Raw genomic sequence first — 17,018 nt, forward strand, 5'->3', positions numbered from 1 at the left:
TGTATCAGAAATTAAACTGTACTTAACATTTCTTACAGTTACTGCCTCCAGTACATAAATAATTACTTTCAGTTTCAGCAGTCATATTTTTGAAATGCAAAATGATCTTTTCTTTTGAATTCTTGAGTCTTGTGATGGGTAAGGATCTATAGAGAAATAATGGGACATGAAATAGGCGGAAAGTAAGTAAGAAACAAAGATGAAACAAAATGTCCTTAGTCACTCCATTCATTTACTTATTCAAGAGATGTTTATTAAATATATGTTGTGTATAAAGGAATATTCCAGGTATTACATGGAAATCAGATATTTATGAAAAGCACCAAGGAGCTCCCAGTCTAGGAAGAAAGGGACTAGTCCACACATATCAGGATGGTAGAGGGGACAGTGGTTACAGAGTGATACACATCAAATGCTGTCCAGAGGGAGGTGCTGATGTGGTTTAGGGTGGCCAGAGAGGTTTCATGGAGAAAAGCTGGAGCATATTCAAGGGTGAGAGAAGGTGCTAGAGAGAGATGTGTGAAGTCATTCCCAGATCATATTTGATATGAGTTAGGCAAAGTGAGGTCCAAGAGATAATGTATTCAGGGTCCAATCTCCAGCCAATCTTAATTTAAGAGTCTCTCATAGGACAGTAGTGGGAGACGGACACCTGGGTGGCTCCGTCAACTTAGTGTCTGACTCGATTTCACCTTAGGTCATGGTCTCAGGGTCATGAGACTGAGCCCTACACGGGACTCCATGTTCATGTGCAGAGTCCACTTGTGCCCCTCCCTCTGCTCCTGCCCCCACTCATTCTCTCTTTCTCAAATAAAGAAATAAAAAAAGAAAGTAGTGGGAGAGATAGCTGAAGAAGCAGGGGGAAGAGGACCATGGTTTGTGGTCCTTAAGGTCAGGCTGACCTCTTCCTGCTCTGGCTTCCTGATTGCAAGCCGGCCAGGAGATGCAAATTCATTTCACCATCTACGCTAGCAAGTGAGGCAGTTTTGACCACATCTTACTTTTTTTTTTTTTTTTTTTTTTTTTTTTTCCTGCTTACCCTTGGTGCCTAGCAGCAGAATGGACACTCTAGAAATGGAATTGCATTTATTTGTGTGGATGTAACTGATTAAGCATACATTTGCCCACTTCCTCTCACTCAGATTCAGGACAAGGGTGAGCTTACATGCCCTGCACTGGGTCACTGGAAAGGAGCAGTGGCCCGAGAGATGATCTTGAAGGCTAGCCTTGGCTCTGTCTGTCAATCAGGAGGTCTTCTAAGTACATTCTCTTGGCCTCCAGGCAGTCAGAAAACCAGGGAAAAGAGATAAAACAACTAGGGTATGAGCCATTGTGAGTAGGAGGGTGATGACCATTGAGATGAGTTCAGTTTTTAAGGTATGCAGAAGGTTCGGCACAAAGTGTATATTCAAGGATGGAAAGGGGAGCTCTGGTTGCAGGTAAGAGCCTGGGATTGAGATTTCAGAGTCTCCTGAAAACTCACTGTGGTTCTGGGAGTATGGATGAGATTGTGAGGGCCTGAGTGCAGCTGTAGAAAAAGAGAGGCCCTTGGGAAAGCCACAAACATGACAAACAGGAAGGAGGCACCCAAACTAATGAAGTTTTTGGAGGAGAGTGCAAGAGGCTGGAGTCCAGCCAGGCTGGGGCAGCTGTGTTCGGGCTGCAGGAAGATTGTCTGGAAGGTGCAAGAACTGTCGGAGTTGGAACTTCGCGGGGGGAGGGGAGATGACTATGAGTGAAACAGTGGGCTTTGGTGATTAGAGGATACTCAGGAAGGGGAGTGACGTAGAAATGTGAGTTGTGTGAGGTCAGGGCATGAATCAGCAAGTACAGATACCATATTTACTATTTTCTTAGCAACCAGCAGGGAAAGGACAGAAGTTAAGGAGGAAAAAACAACACATATTCTGAGGAACAATATTTGGCATTCAAGTAGGACATCTGAAAACTTACTACCAGATAAAATGATGTTCTAGCAAATACAGTGTTGCTCACCTCCTGAATTATCTGCAAAACATGAGTCTGTTTTGGGTGTCAGATCCTCAGCAAAATGGAGCAATAGAAAGAAGCACCAACAACAATACAAGCACCATATATATTTTTTAAGTGACCCTATTTACAATGATAATGCCTCTCTCTTTCCCCAGACAAGGGGCTTTTTAACTCCAAAGGATTGTCCTCAGAGAGAGAGAGAAATTCACTGTCTCTTCTTTCTTTAGTCAAATTGGGGACCTTCTCAGCAAACCCTTTAACATGCCTTGGTTGTGAACTCCCAGCTGTAGCTGTAGCCTTTCCAAGAGAGCGCTTAGGTAACAGCTCAGAGAACAATACCAACCCAGGGAGGAAGGCACAATGTCCCCACAGCTATCACCTCTACCTACTCAGATGCTCACACCTGAGGGGCTTCCCTGCACTCTTAACCCCCTTCTCTAACCTTGCTGAAGGCTAACAGGTTGCTGAGAAGTTAAGCAAAGCATTTGGTCACACAGATGTCACAAAGTCTAAAGATCAAGTCAGATAGAACATTCTTTTTTTATCTTTTATTTACACGTGCTTTAATTTGGCACATTTTTCAGCAATCTGATGGTCAGAGCTAAGCTGAGACCCAGAAAACATTCAATTTCCCTAAATCAGAGAGCTTGTGAGCACCAGAGTGGGAGATGGTTTCTTCCTCATTCTCATTTTCTTGGCTTACGCTACCAAAAATGGAATTCAATACCATCTACGGGTAAATATGCCCATTTTAAAAAACTACACATATAGACACACATCAATTAATCAATTTTAGTCTGAAGTTGGACTCCGAAGTGCCATGATTCACTGCATTTTAGAAAAAAATGGTTTTTTTTTTGTTGTTGTTGATTTTATTTTCATAGATTTTTACTTTTAACCATTGGCTCATCAAGAAGCTTTGTAATACAGACTAAAATAACTGAAGAACAATTACAGAAAGGATAAATCCTCATAGGCAGGTGGTTTTGATGCTTTCTTATTATGTTCATCCTTTTTTTCTTGTTCACAAATAACTTTGTATGAAGCAAATAGATCTAGTACATTTCAAATAACGAGATCTTATTTTGGAATGAGTTATTAAATTGCTTGGGCAGTGTGAACTGAAATGTGAGCTGACCAAGGCTTCAGCATTAACTACCACTCATTGTTACAAATGCAAGCACGGCTGGAATTCCAGTGCCAGGGAGAGTTCCAGCGACAGAGTGCCAAGCCCTCCAGAGGGGAAATCTGCCAAAGCCCTTTAACCACATGCCTGTAGGAATTTGTGAACTTAATTAAATGCACATACTAAGTAGTTAAACAGCAGAGTCACTGTTTATTCACATACATATCACTGAATCACCAGATGGCATGGATTAGAGACCTAAACTCCCTGATGGCATGTAACACATCATACAAAACACACTAAACCACAGGTAGGTATTGCCTCTCATAGTTGTATTCAGTAGAAACTCTACAGATAAAGCATAATAAAGAGGAAAGCAACCAACATAAGAGCAGGTTAGAGAAGAAAGACTTGGAGACGTCTCAATCAGTAAACATTTAAGAAATGTATCACAGGGGCGCTTGGGTGGCTCCATGGGTTAAAGCCTCTGCCTTCAGCTCAGGTCATGATCCCAGGGTCCTGGGATCGAGCTCACATCAGGCTCTCTGCTCAGCAGGGAGCCTGCTTCCTCCTCTCTCTCTGCCTGCCTCTCTGCCTACTTGTGATCTCTGTCTGTCAAATAGATAAATAAAATCTTTAAAAAAAAAAGAAAGAAAGAAAGAAAGAAATGTATCACAAAGGTCCACTGAGCATTTGTTTTCAGAAGTCCTCTAAACATGTTATGACATAATTTAATTAATCAAACACTTTCTGAATCATGATGTTGTCTTTGACCACACGATAAGGCAGCAGACACTCTCTGGGGTAAAGCAGAATCTGTGATATTTGCTGATACTGCATAAATATTTTCTAAGTAGACTTTGGTCTCTAGAGTTTTACCCAAGATCGAAGTTCCTCCACAATAGAACAACAGACGGCACCTGAGAAACTGCTTTGCCGTCCACTTTTTCATTCACAACTGGACTAAGTAGGAACATCCAGCAGGGAGGGTGTACTGAAGAGACTTGAAGGCTGCTCACTCCTAGGCTCATGTCCTTGTATAATGGCCTCCTCTGGAGTGTGGGTAGCGTCTGTGATTTGCTTCTAACCAACAGAATATGGCAGAGGTCATGCCCTTCCCTTGGTTACATGACATCATATAAGACTCTCTCTCTGTCTCTCTTGCTGGCTTTCAAGAAGTGAGCTGCCACAAATCCCACAACTACAATGAAATGCATTCCCCTAATGACCTGAGAGAGCTTTGAAGTGGAGCTTTCCCCAGTCAGACTCCTGATGAGAAATTAGCCATGCTGGAAACCTTAACTGCAATCTTATGGGATAGTAAAGGTATACTGTCTTAAGCCTTTAAGTTTGTGGTAATTCCTTAGGCAGCAGCAAATAATTAATAGAGTTGCTTAATCAAACCATATTGGGGACATAATCCAATCCGCTTTAATTTCTATTTTAAAAAGAGAACTTTTTAAAGTTAAGTCTCAGAATATCACCTATACTTAAACACCTCAATGTTTAAGGAAAGGGAAAGTCCATTTACATGCCATTCAGTGCAATTCCCTTCAGGGCCCAGACTTCAGCCCGCATCTCTCCTTTCACACTTCTCTATTCTCTGGCTACACTCAACTACTCACAATGGCAGTCCTGTGCCCTTCTCTTCCTTAGCTCCATACTTTATTTCATGTGTCTGAATAACTCTTTGCCACCCTTCAGGATTCCATTCAGACATCATCTCCTTTTCAAAGTCCAGACCGGGCTCTCTCACAGCCCTGGTACGTGTTTTTGTCAGGACATACTAATTGCAATGATCTCCGATGGCATTTTTTAAGGCCCAAGAAAGCTTGTTGTCCATTTTATCCTTTAAGTTCTCAATATATCACACAATAGAAATAAATTTTGAATCACCTAGTTAATATTATGGTATAATCATAGTTTTCTTTAAGCTTCTTACGACCAATTATTGTTATTCACAAGGCAACTGCTAACAGGATCCCATCTAACAAACTGATGAACTATTTCTAGCCCACTTACTACATGTAAATACATATAAATACAGGTTACACTTCCAAAAGCTTTGAAATAAGGTTGCTTACAGGAAAATTCTAAATATAAGTTACTGACTGCTGGATCCCTTACTTGGAATTGCTCTTGGCATCAGGAACCTGCCTTACCATTCCTCCAGTGCCTCTCACCTGATGGCTAGCCCTGTATAGGGATAGAAAGGCCTGGGCCCCTTGCCTCACCTGGGACTACTCAGAAGAATCTTCTCAGCTCCAGAACTCCCCATGAGGTAGGCTGAAGGAGCTGCTCTGTAGGTCAGCATCTCCCTCCATCCAATCCTGCTTTCCTTCCAAAAGTGATTCCCAAGAAAACCTGTGCTCACCCCGGTCTGAGAATTTTTTTTTTTCAGGAAACCCAATTGAACGCAATGATCATGGCTGAGAAAGTAACATTTTTTAATGTAATGTTTTAAAAAGTTGAAAGTAATGCAAAAACATCCATGATGGCGGTGGCCTGGGTGATGATGATGATCCATGATCCGGGGTGGCCACCTGGGTGGCTCAATTGGTTAAGCGTCCAGCTCTTGATTTCAGCTCAGGTTATAATGTCAGGACCCTGGGACTCAGCCCCATGTTTGGCTCCATGCTCAGTGGGGAGTCTGCTTCAGGATTTATCTCCCTCTCCTTCTGCCCCTTCCCCCACTCATGGTCTGTCACAGTTTCTCTCTCAAATAAGTAAATAAATCTTAAAAAAAAAAAAAGAACAAAATATCACCATTTTAAATAAAAACAGAATGAATATTCCTGATTATTTCTTATGCCTCAGGCTCCTGTATGACTTGGCCTGGAGGTGCTTCTATGTAAGTCAAACAGAATTAGTTTTCTGAAAGAAGCTTTTTCTGTTCCAGTTCCAACATGTATAAGGTGCATGGCTTAAGAGGGCCTACGTGATATGGTCCCTATTTGCCTCTCAAGACTTATCTCTTGACACTAATCCTCTCTTCCCATGAACATACATATTGCCCTACCTGTGCATCACCTACAGAGAACTTTCTGTAGTCCCTAAAATGTGCCATGCTATCTAGCCTCTGAGCTTTGCATGTGCTGTTCTCTCTGCCTGTTCCCTGCCTTCTCTCCACCTAACTGATTTCTATTCATCCTTTAGGATTCAGCTCAGATAGGAACTCACTTAGAAACCCTTCTTAGTTCCCGAAAGACTGATTTAGTTCTTACCTAGGTGATCCCACTAACATCATATTCTTACCCCTATAGGAATATGTCTTCATTCTAACACCTTTGGTATTATCTTTGGTCATAACTGATAGAACCCCATTTTTAAACAAGGCAAGCTAAAAAGTTATTGAAAAAATGTACTAGGATACCTCATAAAACCTGAAACAAAGTTGAACAACTATGCCTCAGGAAAGGTGGGAACCTACTAGATGACTGGAAACCATTAGGAAATCAAACTGTTGATTTCTCAGTTGTCCTCTTTTCCTCTCTTCAGGGTCTTGTAATCTCTTGTGCCTATTCCTCTTCTTACATCTCTCTTGAGGGCCAGATTTTTCTGTTGGGCATCTCCATGTTAGGTCAACCACCTCTACACTTCCGGCCCCAGCTCCTATTTTCCCAGTTCAAACAATGCACTCTGTTTCACCAGCATTTCACAACCTCAATCCTAACAGAGAAGAAAGAGATTCTGATTGACCAGTTGGAACTGAGTATCCTACCCTGGGGTAATCACTATGGCTAGGGAACAGAGTCCCATATTATGTAGACATATTTTAAAAGATTTTATTTATTTATTTGACAGAGGGAGATAAAGCAAGAGAGGGAACACTGGCAGGGGGAGTGGGAGAGGGGAAGCAGACTTTCTGCTGAGCAGGGATCTTGATGCGGGGCTCGATCCCAGGACCCTGGGATCATAACTGAGCCAAAGGCAGATGCTTAATGACTGAACCACACAGACCCACCCCCCGTACTGTATTTTAACATACAATATTATATTAAATAATGAGGCTCTTGAAATCCCCTTTGTGGGAAGGGTGCTGTTAGGCAAGGAAATATAGGTTATTGGTTATCACAATGGATTGCAATTGTCTGTTTATTAGTCAGTGTCTTCTACCAATCTACAAGCTCCATGAGTATAAAGTCTATACCTAAATTTCCACTGAGTGTCTATCATTTGACAGAGTAGTTAATACAAAGGAGGTATTCAATAATTACTAGCTGAATAAGTGAAAGGGATTGTATCTTTTTCTTTTTATTAATACGGTTGTCAGTAATAAAGGTTATTTGATTTAGTAATGAAAGTATTAATGAAAAATGATTATCATCCATAGTCTCTGAAACAAGTAGCTAGAGAATTGAGCGACTAAAGCTTTGCTTAGCGTAGATTGGTGATGAATGTAACTGATTCACTCCTCCCCATCACATACTCCTTCCTTAACAGACTAATCTTCTTTAAGCCAGTATTACCTAGAAGTTGAACACAAGGCATAGGTTCATTGAAGACTCAATCACCTCTTGAATTACGAAGAATTTTCACTTCACTTGAAGCTCTACTATTATTCATAAATGACTCAACTTAACCAGCCGTGAATTTTTCCACTGAAAAATTCCCAACTGTTAAAGTGGCTCAGGGAACTTAAAGTAGCAGTCCCTAGGAGGGCGTATATGTTTGGGCATGCATGCACACATTTTAAATCTTGGTTTAAAATCTTTCCAAATCCATGATGTGAGTTCATCTTCTTCTATAAACATTTGACTCACATTATCCTGCAATGAGGAGAGTTTAACTCTCTGGTTATTAATAGTATCGCCTGGTGCTTGCCTGGGGTACTTCCTAAGGCCACATAGACTTTGGATTAAACTATAACACTGAAGTGCTGGTTTCTGTCCTACTTAGTCCTGCCTCATTACAAAAGAATGATCAGCATTTCTTATTCCTAAACCTAAGGAGGTAGCAACTTGCTAAATCTTTTCTTGATAGATGAAGCAGACTCTTAGGACATCCTTAGCTCAAGATAACTCTACCTAGGGAAAGTGCCTAAAGTCCTTGTCTGGTGACAAACTTCTCTACTTATCCCGGTGAGCCTAGACCAGAAACCTGTAGGTAGTCCTATTTTAAGGACTGGTTAGACTTACACTGTTACAGACAAGGTAAGCTTGTCTTGCTACAGGATCTGAATTTCTTTTTCAAGATGATCTCTCAAGATTCTTCACATAGAATGTGGCTGATAGAGTTTCAAAAAAAAAAAAAAAGGGAAAAAGAAAAAAGACATCTATAGGTTGATTTTAAGGCTTTAAATATTATTGCCTGAAATAACTCTTGATTCCTTTTTTTTTGTCTGATAGGGGTAAAAGTCAGAGACAAAGGTGGGTTGATGGCATTATCTTTGAGGGTTGCTGAGGGTCAGTTGTTGAGGTCCCAGGATTATATGACCGGTAAGTCTATCTTCTATTTTTTATTCATGACTCCTGTGGGGTCCAGTTTTTGTTAACTCTACATATCTCTTTTCCTTTCTCCACCTCCCCTCCCCCAACACACACACATATACCCGTACAGTCTCTGGTAATGCCCACATCATCTGCTCTGAAGACTCAAATGTCAGGACTCATGGTAAGTTTAATAAAGGCAAAGTACTTTCCTAAGGCCCCAGGAATATATTAACCTAAATGAAAAATTCCTTCTAAACTTATTTTGGCATGCTCCCAGGTAGTGCTGAATGGAAGACAGAGGGATAAATCAGAGGGCAATGGATTGCTTTTCTACCCTGGAGGTTGGAGATTTCCTGTTTTGGCTTATGTGGATTCTTCTAAAAAATCCTGTCATTCCTCTCATTTAAACTTTGCTTTAATGGTCACAGTCAAACCAAGAAAGCTAGTGGGCTAGGTGTGGTAACATGATGGGCCAAGGGCCATTCAAACCCTGCCTTGAATATCTTGAGGAAAGGTTTCTCTTCTCCAACTGTGCAGACTGACTAGTAACTGTGACTGTGTTCAGTCTGTATTCTCTCCCAGAACTAGTAGGACTGACCCTCCTGCTGCCTGATTTGACAAGGACTGTTGGTTAGCAAGGCAACTACAATACTGAGCAGGTTTATGCAGCAGTACAGAGAAAGAACAGTGGGACATTCTTATTGGTTCTCACTCTCCATCTCTTCTAAATTCATCAACTCTGTGGGAAGACCTGAATTTGGTCCCTGGAATTGCTAATGTGGTCAGACTCTGAGAATTAGTTATCTAGGGTATGACTCTGGCATAGAACTAGGTAGACATCTGGGCAGTTTGCTTTCCCCTAGTTTACAAAGGACAACCAAATGCATAAGATCCAGGAATGATTTGCCAAAGTCACCCAGTTGGCACTGCAGCCCATTCCAAAACTATATCTTGTGGTTCCTAATCCAATATTTATTCCTTCCCCTTTAAAACACAATTTCACAAAAGGAGAATAGCTTTACATGCATTATTTTTTTCTTAAAATACTTACTTATGAGAATGAAAATATTTAAAAATTCTGCTTCAAGAGACCAATTCATATGATGTTAAGTATGAATTATATTCTATAAGATATAACTTTAACTATGAAATTTCTTGGTTTATTTTTTGCTTTTCCACTTCTACTTCACATTATTAGTAATAGCCATAGTGTCAGAGGTAGAGTAGCCATGCAGTACCACGCTTCCTAAAGGGGTAATCTGGTGCTTATCTAATGAACAAGTGGATCCATTCAGGTGCAGTTGCTCAGCATGCGGTTGTGTATGGCCTATATTCTCAACCTTTTATAAAGAAGTAAATCTGAGGTTATTCCCTCACATGGATGGAAGATAAAGAAGAGCCTGCCTTTTGCCTATACTCTTATTAGACACAAATAGTTATTGTCTTGTTAAATACTAACTTCAGTTTAGTAGTTTGAATACCGGTCCCCAAAAAGACACGTCCAAATCTCAATCTCTGGCACTTATGATTATGACCTCATTTTGAAATACGTAGACTTTGTAGATATAATTAAGATCTTGAGATGATGTCTCCCGGGTAGCTCAGACAGTTAAACATATGCCTTCAGCTCAGATCATGATCTCAGGGTCCTGGGATCAAGTCCCACATGTGGCTCCCTGCTCAGCGGGGAGTCTGCCCTTCACCCTAGTCCTCCCCCCAAACTTGTCCTCATGCTCTCTCTCTCTCAAAAATAAATAAATAAAATCTTAAAAAAAAAAAAAGATCTTGAGATGAAATCATCCTGAATGCAAGATGAACCCTAATTCATTAATTGGTGACTTTATAAGAGAAAGAATAGGGATATTTGAGTTTCACAGCACAATGACACAGAATGAAAACCATGAGAAGACAGAGGTTGAGAGGGAAGTGTTGCACTACAAGTCAAGCATAGCTGGAGTCACCAGAACCTACCAAAGAGGCATGGAACACTTCCCTCATAGCCTCCCTAAGGAACCAACCATGATGACGCCTTGATTCTGGACATCTAGCCTTCTGAACTATGAGAGAATAAATTTCTGTTATTTTGAGCACCAAGCCTGTGATAATTTACCCTGAGTAACTGACACACTCACACACCACTTGATACCTCTGGTTTTACTGATTTTTAAGCTCTGCTCACTTTTCCTTTCTTTGCCTCTCACTACTCTTGAGTAAAGCTCTTTCCTTGATCTTTAAAAAACTATTTACTATTCTAACTGGTGTGGGAATGCAAGCTGGTGTAACCACTCTGGAAAACAGCATGGAGGTTCCTTAAAATGTTGAAAATAGAACTACCCTATGACCCAGCAATTGCACTACTGGGTATTTACCCTAAAGATACAAACATAGTGATCAAAGGGGCATGTGCACCCGAATGTTTATAGCAGCAATGTCCACAATAGCCAAACTATGGAAAGAACCTAGATGCCCATCAACAGATGAATGGATAAAGAAGATGTGGTATATATACACAATGGAATACTATGCAGCCATTAAAGAAATGAAATCTTGTATTTGCGATGACGTGGATGGAACTAGAGAGTATCATTCTTAGTGAAATAAGTCAATCGGAGAAAGACAACTCTCATATGATCACCCTGATATGAGGAAGTGGAGATGCAACATGGGATTAAGGGGTAGGAGAAAGAATAAATGAAACAAGATGGAATTGGGAGGAAGACAAACCATAACTGACTCTTAATCTCACAAAACAAACTGAGGGTTGCTGGGGGGAGGGAGGTTGGGAGAAGGGGGGTGGGGTTATGGACATTGGGGAGGGTATGTGCTATGGTGAGTGCTGTGAAGTGGGTAAACCTGGTGATTCACAGACCTGTGCCCCTGGGGATAAAAATATATTATATGGTTATAAAAAATAAAAAAAAATTTTTTTAAGTATTTACTAAAAGAACATTTTTATGTCTTCATCATGAGCTGACTGCCCCAGTTCCCCTCTCTCCATAACTGGGACCAAACCTACCCAGGGCCATAGGACTCCCATCCTAAGGGGCTTTTCAGGAGCTCTAATTTAGTAATAGGCCAGCTGCTGGGGACTTGGCTCTAGCCATCCTTTTTTCTCCCAGCCTGCCCCAGGCAACCCTTACCTCAGTGTAGCGAGTCATGGAGCCTTATCCTATTCCGTTAGAGAATCCGAACTTGGTATAACTTGGACCCTCTAAGGAATAGCACCTTGTACCAGAAAAACTTGGAGAGGGTGCCCACCCACTGTTAAACATACCCTACTAGTCCCTGGCAAACAGACCCTGAATGTGCTTTTACGGAAGAGAGGAACAGGTCTCCCTGCAGCAGTGTCTCCTCTGACTTCTCCAATCAGTAGAGGTTACAAGGTTTTTGCAATGAAATGCTCTTCCTTCCCTCCCCCTCTTCTACCAGTATCTTTAAATGCAATATGCTTACAATATAAGGGGAAATACGTTTCCCACCAGACGCCGAAGTGAGGTGTATGTGTGGGGGAACACCTCATTAATAGATATATTTTATGGGGGAGAAGTAAATTAGAGGCATATATTAGGAAGCACCCAGGGGCACACCCAAGGCAATGACCTTTAAAGGGCAGTAGTAAGTTGCTTGACAGCATAACCAGCAAGTGAATGATCTCACTGTGAAAGGTCACCTGCAACCAGAACAATATTTCCTATTTCCAGCACATAATCTGGTACCTTTTGACACATTTCTCTTCCTTAGGATGATCTGATTTCTGTGGAATAGACCAGATGCATTTCCTTTGCTTGGTGACGGATATGCTCAAATTGGGTTCCTGGTAATATTGATGCCTGGAGGCGGGCCTTGCTATTTTTGTTGTTTTTAATGCTGCCTATTAAAAAGTGGCATTTGCATCACTATGTGTTATTTTGAGATGCTACAGAATTTTAGCTTGTTGGGAATTAAAAGGGACCTCTGTAACACCTCAGTCTAATTCAGTTCTTTTACAAAGGAGGACACAGAGCTGGGAAGGAACAAAGACACCTGCCTAAGGTTATACAGCAAGGAAGGGTAGACCTTGGCTCCCTATCCTCCCGCCTGCTGTGATCTCCACCTTGAGGCCACATTCACAGGTGCCAGTAAGCATTTAGCAGAGTGCATTAGCAGAGCCTTAGGCTTAAATTTCTGTGAAATTCCCTAATAGGTGTCTCTCTTCTATAATCCAATGATCTCCTATATTTTCCTTACTTTGTTGCTTTCCCATTGGAATCTCAAAACCCTTGCTTTGATCTCCATGCAGATGCCATGTGCCTTACTTGGTTTTCTAATCCAATTGCGTGACTCGATGTTCGCAATCACTACTCATTGTTCTGGTGTGTTAGACCAAGACCACAACTTGTCAAATCTTCTATCTGTGGTGATCATTGATTGCTGCTTCTTAGCCTTCAGTCTTGTGATGGAATTTTATCCATACTGCTGGGCGGGAGGAAGTTATCCAAAGCAAATGCGTCAACCATTGAGTGGCTCTTCTTGGTCAAAGAGACTAAGTTAACCTGAAAGGCTAAACAGCATCATACTGGCTGGGTTTTTGCTTTTTTTTTTTTTTTTTTTTCCCCATCGCTGGAAATGTTTAAAAAGATGGGCTTTGTTGTTCTTTTAATATGTAATTTAAAATATTGATTTTTTCATAATCACAATGATTTTGCTACAGAAACTGATTCATCACAGTTAAGAGAAGCACCTCAGTCAAGAGAAGCACCTCAGTCACTGAATAGGTATTCAGATAATATTCAGTTGGCTAACCAGTTCCTCTCCTTCCACCAATGACTGTCCTGGGAGGTACAGAGAACTCTGAAGTGAAGAGGGAGCACTCTCTCTCATTCTGCAGTTGGCTATAAGTTCAACTGGTGTGAGTATGGCCTGATTCTCTTCTTCTAAGTTTTGGCAACACCTCAATTCCATTCCTCTACCCCCCCCCCACACACACAGGCACATGCTTTATTCCCAGTGGTCTGATCAGCTCTTTTTTACTTCAAGAGGGAAGAAAGGAGTAGGAGGGCAGATAATAATTTTCCCATTTGCCTGAGTTAAAGTATTATCCTTGAAATTGTTGGCCAAGAAAAAGTAAATTATTCTTAAATGACTTTTAATGACATGCCTGCATACCATTCTGTGAGGTGTTTGAGGACACTGAAGACAAGCTGAGTCCCCTGGGCTCTCCAAGCCATGGATGAACCCCTTGTGTGCGAGTGAGGTTCAGGGGAATCAGCAGGGACTCCTTAGCTTTCCTTTGCTAGCTGCTTTATGACCTAGCTCCCTGCAAAGTTTCTTCTTCCAAGGAGTAGTGTGGTGTAGGCTCTTGCTCTGGTCAATGAATGTCTCTGTACATTTACAAGTTCACTTAATTGTAAAATGGGAATAATGCTTGCCTCGTCCTAGTCCACAAATTTACTCTATCTAATGATAAAACAAGGAGGTAGAAGATTGCTTTTAGCATTCCAGAACAAAGAGGCTCCCTTAATGTGATTACATAAGAAAATATTACATTACGACATTTCTCTACCTCTTGATGTAAAACAGAAATGAAAGGTAGAGGTAGAGGATTTCTTTGGAAAACCTTTAGAACTCAGGACAAAGTATTGTTTTAAGGTTTCTTTTCACTCAAAAAGGCTAAGAAAAATACTATGTTTATTTAACTGTGTATTTCTATTGGATATATCACTACCTCGTGGCAGATTTTTGATATGCAAATTTCTATAAAATCAAAGATGCAGAATTCTTCTCATTGACTACCATGGGCTTTTGTATAATAAAGATAAATACACAGTAAAATTGCAATTCAAGGAAGAATGTTCTTATCGGAAAGAACAGACAGGCAGCATGCTTCCTTGCTCCACGGCACAACAAATATTTTCATGACATTCTGCAAGTTAAATACGAATTTATTGATTTTGGTCACTTCTTGTTCAGAAATACATGGTGTCAAAGTGGGAAATGCGTTTGTCAATATGATTCAAACAGCCCAAATGTTAATCCCCAGAATGTTCCTTTTGAAACCTAACTATGTGGTTTAGAATGTAACTAGAAAATTACTTGTAGGGCCTGAGCTTCGATCTGTATCCTAGTGACTAAAGTTCTGCAAAGAGAAGACAAAGATGTCATAAATAACTGAAATAAGAGGGCAACACAGGTAGAGGACAAGGGAAGTGTGCTGACACGTGTGTTTGTGGTGCGAGGGCCAATCGAGGAGGGGGCATTATTTTAGCTGAGAAACAAGAGAATTATCATAACCTGAATTTGTCACCCCAACGCACACTCCACAGCAGCATTTGCATCCTTATTAACACCCCATGTCACATTTTAAAAGAATAAGAAAGAAGAAAGAAAATAGGATCATGCTCTTGCACAAAGGAAACTCCTTTGCACAAGGACGGTCACATCTTTTCTCCAAAGTTCTCTGTTTAGAATGTTTTTCTGTTCTCATAGCACTGGGAAACAGCAAGGCCTTCGATCAGAGATTCCTAAAGAGAGCAGACACCACCCCCTAAGGGAGTTTTTGGAAATTGTGGGGACACTGGTTTTGCTTGTCAAGGCAGTTTTTGACATTCAGCGGGCAGATGCCAAGGTGGCAGTGTGCAGGAGAGTTCTACACAATAGAGAGTTGTTTCTCACACAGCTCTTGAATGTTCTACTGGACATTTATGGGGGCAAAAGCCAGCTTATAATTACCTGAGGCCAGACTCCAACCCTGTTTCAAACACAAACATGAATTATTTTTGGCATCGTTAAAACCAGCTACATGAATTTTTCTAGGAATTCAAGTACTTATGTATAACAAAGGAGGATTGTACTTCCTTCTATTTTTTTTTTTAACACCAAGATTTGCTCACCAATTCATAAAATCACATCAATGGGACTAACCCCACTAATGTCATATGAATTGCCCATATACCAAAATGTATCCATCTGCATCTGTAGCAGTTACATGTATAATGAATCTACATATTTGTAGCTGTCATATTTATGTTGATTCCATATACAACTGTGAGCATTTGACATCATTATGTCTTCAGAAAAGCCATATCATTTTATTATAATTTTTTCCTGTATTTCCTCATTACGTTAAAATTTTTTTGAGGTTGGTTCTAAAGTATATGTATATAAATGAGATCATCTGTGACTTACATTTCAGGATAGGAAAGAGAATATTAGAAAATATTTACATTAAAGAGGAGTGTTATGTGTAATAGTATTGATATCTACTAGCATAAACAAGATAGCACATTGGCAAACCTGATCTCCTGCCATCTTGGTCAACTGTTGTGTGCTCTTGGAGAAGCCACATTATCACCTGGGTCCACCCAATGGGAAATGATGGGCTGCACTGGATCTCTTCCAGTCTCACCTCTGTGACTTTGACACTAGTTTAGGTTTGAGAATATTGAAATCCTTTAAAAAATGAAAGCAGCTGAGCTAACTGCGTGAAGTAAATATTTTAGAACTAATGCAATATGCTGAATGCAACTGTGTAACTGCTCTAGAGAAGGATAACCATAGTTAATTGGAAAGTGTGACATTCCTTAGGCAGGATACTATGAAGAAATAGTTGAACATATATATTCTTTGTGCATCCATTACAGTTATGCAACCATTAAAATCTCAGAAGAGAATTTTGAAAACATAGGAAATACTAGTATGTTAAAAATCAAGAATCAAGGGGCGCCTGGGTGGCTCAGTGGGTTAAACCTCTGCCTTTGGCTCAAGTAATGATCCTAGGGTCTTGGGATTGAACCCTGCGTTGCGGGCAGTGGGGGGAAAAATCTCTGCTCAGCAGGGAACCTACTCTCCCGCCCCACCTGCCTCCCTGCCTATTTGTGATCTCTGTCCTTCAAATAAATAAATTTTAAAAAATCTTAAAAAAAAATCAAGAATCAAAATTTTGAATTCAGTAGGAAAAATACATCTATAGAAACACAGAAGGCAGTATCTTTGGGTACCAGAACTCCTGAATCTTAAAAAAATATATATTATTTTCTTAATTTTACATAGCTCCTATAACAAATATTTATTTCTTATTTAGGATACACTAACTGAGTTGCTATAACAGAATACCACAGATCGGATGACTAAAATATTTTGTCTCTTCTTATTTTTCTTGTGTCTTTTCATATGAAGTATTAATCTCATTGATGAAGGCTCATCCTCATGACCTAATCATCTCCCAAGGTCACTACCTCCTAATGCCATCCCACGAAGCATTACTATTTCAACATATGAATTTTGCATAGATGTATTCTGTCTATATCACTGACTTTGTTCCCTGTTAAGTGGTATACAACTAAAAAGTTTTACTTGACAGTTTTTTTTGTTTAAAATTGTTACTTGTCTGTGAAAATACAAGAAATTAAACATAACCTCTCTTGATGGTTAGTTAATTGCAATGCTTCAAGATCACAACTTTAAATACTACAGGCCATCCAGAAATAGAG

General features: G+C 40.3%; 1 protein-coding gene and 1 long non-coding RNA gene across 5 annotated transcripts in view; both read right to left on the bottom strand.

Annotated features, from left to right (window-relative positions):
• LOC309864645 (sterile alpha motif domain-containing protein 5) overlaps positions 1-17,018 on the bottom strand; it is a 909,922-nt gene that overhangs the window by 502,234 nt on the left and 390,670 nt on the right. The window lies entirely within an intron of this gene.
• LOC309864655 overlaps positions 1-17,018 on the bottom strand; it is a 394,132-nt gene that overhangs the window by 84,994 nt on the left and 292,120 nt on the right. The window lies entirely within an intron of this gene.

This window comes from Mustela nivalis (assembly GCF_964662115.1).
Source record: "Mustela nivalis genome assembly, chromosome: 5".
NCBI lineage: Eukaryota > Metazoa > Chordata > Mammalia > Carnivora > Mustelidae > Mustela > Mustela nivalis.